The following is a 2,769-nucleotide window of genomic DNA, read 5'->3' as shown; positions in this document are numbered from 1 at the left end:
GGTCTGGATGTGGATAAATTTATCATATTATAATTATTCTAACCTCTATTTTATTGGGATATTGTGTTATTTTTTTATATATGTCATTTTAGTTAGGAAATCCATGAAGGCATGTTATTGTTTCAGAAGATAGGAGGCTAAACATGTAGATAACGATTAAGACCCATAGACCATTCATTGATGTATAGTTTTAGGTTGAGTTATAGTTACGTTAGAGCTTAGCTACCTAATTTTCTTTTTATGGGGTGTATTATAAAACTCAACTGCTCTTTGGGCCTTTTCTTTATTATTTATTCTTTGATGATTTGTTTGTTTATGTTTGATGGTGCATTAGAATTGTTTGGTCTTATTAGGTTTCTTTAGCTATTTTATTTGGGGGTGGCTTAGATGGAGTTTTAATGTTAAGCTCTTAGTATGTTTTAATTTTCTACAAAATATAAAGTTTACATAACAAAAATAAAAATATTGGGCTTTAAATTGACCAATATTATTTCCAAACTTAATGCATGACCTTTCTTAGGTCACTTTTTAAAGTATAACTCATATTAAAAACCAAGTCTACTTTAAGTGGTTCCTGGCTAGTTCTTATTACATGCATAACCGGAGTCAAGCATATTGATATTATTTTATCACATTGAGGAATAGTTTGTTGTGGATCTATGGTTTATGATTTTGATGATAGCAAACATTCTTATTTCTCTACGATTGACTTTTGTACTGACATTTCAGGTCCACCCGATCAGACTGCAATTTGGAACCAGCTCAAGATTGGGTAGACTAGGTCTGAGTCAGTTTGTACACTTTTTCCTTTCTTGAGTCTATTGTATTTGGTTTGGCACCTGACGATTTGTAACTTGGAAGATTTTCTATTGTTCCCTAAAGATTTTTAGTTTTTGGTAACATCGTCCGGGATGATATTTATATCGTCCTGGACGATCTGTCCAAAAACATAAACCTTAATTAGGAAATCCTCATTAAGGCAGTCGTCATATGTTAATCGGACTGGACGATACTTGTATCGGCCAGGATAAAAACTCAATTCAAAAAGAATCTGTCGCCATGATCAGATTAGGTATTCATTATTTTAGGAAATTGTCCAGAACGATATACACATCATCCAGGATGATTTAACTCAATTATGCCTAAATTGATCTGGTATCTTTCGAAAGCATTAATGGCTGATTGATTCGATCATATTGTCTGGGATGATCATAGGATCGGTCAGGACGATTGCCTGAATGATTTACATCAGCCAGAATCTATTCAGGGCGATGATCAGGATGATTGAAATCGGTTTTAAACTAATCGTCCAGGATGATCATGAGATCAGCCAGGACGATGTAACCAATTTTCTTCTGATCGTCCCAAATAATCCCGAGTTGATGAGCTTAAATCATACCGATCGTACAGGATGATATACCTATCGTCCTGGACGATAATGTCAGCAACTTGCATTAATGAGCTCATTTTGAGATCTTCGATTTAAGCTATGACATTACACTTTGTAAGTGTCTTTGGCAGCAATTGTAGCTTCGTTCTTGTGAGGGAGACTTGAAGAGAGAGCTTGAAAGGGAGTGAGGAACGGGTGAAGTCTAAGAGGGAGAAGATCCTATGAGGGGAGACTCAAGGGAGTGTGGAGGGGATTCCATACAGTTGCTCTGGGAGGCTTGCATCTTAATACCAGATTCAAGGCTTGTCTCGAGGAAAGTTCACCAAAGAAGAAGTTCACTTTGGTGTCAAAGGACCCGGCGACTCCACCGCACCGGGGAAGGTGGAAGTGATTTTGTAAGGGCTTCTCCGCCTAGCTGTGGGGGCTAAAGGAGAGACACTTATTTAGTGCAATACTTGGAGGGTGCCTCCAAGGAGTGGACGTAGGTCAAGCTTTGACCGAACCACTATAAATCTGGTGTGTTCTTTTATTATTATTGCTTCCGCATTTAATTTCCGCATCGTTGGTTTTGATTGTGGTGAATCTTATTTTTGGATTTAAGATTGTATTTGTTTTAAATACTGATTCACCTCTCTATCTCTTTATTAGCCTAGGGACAGTTCATAAGGGGCCTAACATCCCTAACAAACTTTCAAGTGGTATCAGAGCACTTTTTTGTGTCATCTGAGCACTTTTAAATATATCCATATGGTTAAGGTACAGTGGAAGCATAGGACAGCCATAGAGGCTACTTGGAAGAAGGAATCTGATATGAGGAAGTTGTATCCAGGTTTATTCTAACTCATTCTTCTTTGGGAATGTCGAAAATGATATGTTTCTTAAGGTGGGTAGATTGTGAAACCCTTAAGTTTAAAGTTATTTTTGAATTTCTTTAACGTTCAACTATAAAAATTGTCTGGATGATTAGAATGAGCTCAGAATAGAGTCAATCGCCCTGGGACAAAAAAAAATTTCATCCATACGATTTGAGTGCAGAGCCGATCGTCCCAGGACGAAAAAACAATTATCATATGTATGAATTTTATTTGAACACGAACAGAGCTGATCATCCTAGGATGAGCAAAAATTATTGTCCGTATGATCATAAATATCTCTTCTCTATTTAATGGATTATTTAATATGGTTTGAAGAGAGAGAAAGAGGAGAGAGAAAGAGTAAGAATCTATATTTTGGATGACTTCGGGTCATTTTCGTCCGTCAGCTCAGTTGAGAAAGTTGAACAACTCCAGGTAAGGCACATTCTGCCTGTCTCAATTTTCAGAAATGTGAGTTTTGATGAATATTTTGCTTAAAGTTTAGTGTCCGTTAGCGAAAAACGG

This window comes from Dendrobium catenatum, unplaced genomic scaffold (genome assembly GCF_001605985.2).
Source record: "Dendrobium catenatum unplaced genomic scaffold, ASM160598v2 fragScaff_scaffold_1163, whole genome shotgun sequence".
Lineage (NCBI taxonomy): Eukaryota > Viridiplantae > Streptophyta > Magnoliopsida > Asparagales > Orchidaceae > Dendrobium > Dendrobium catenatum.
This window is presented reverse-complemented; position numbering follows the sequence as displayed.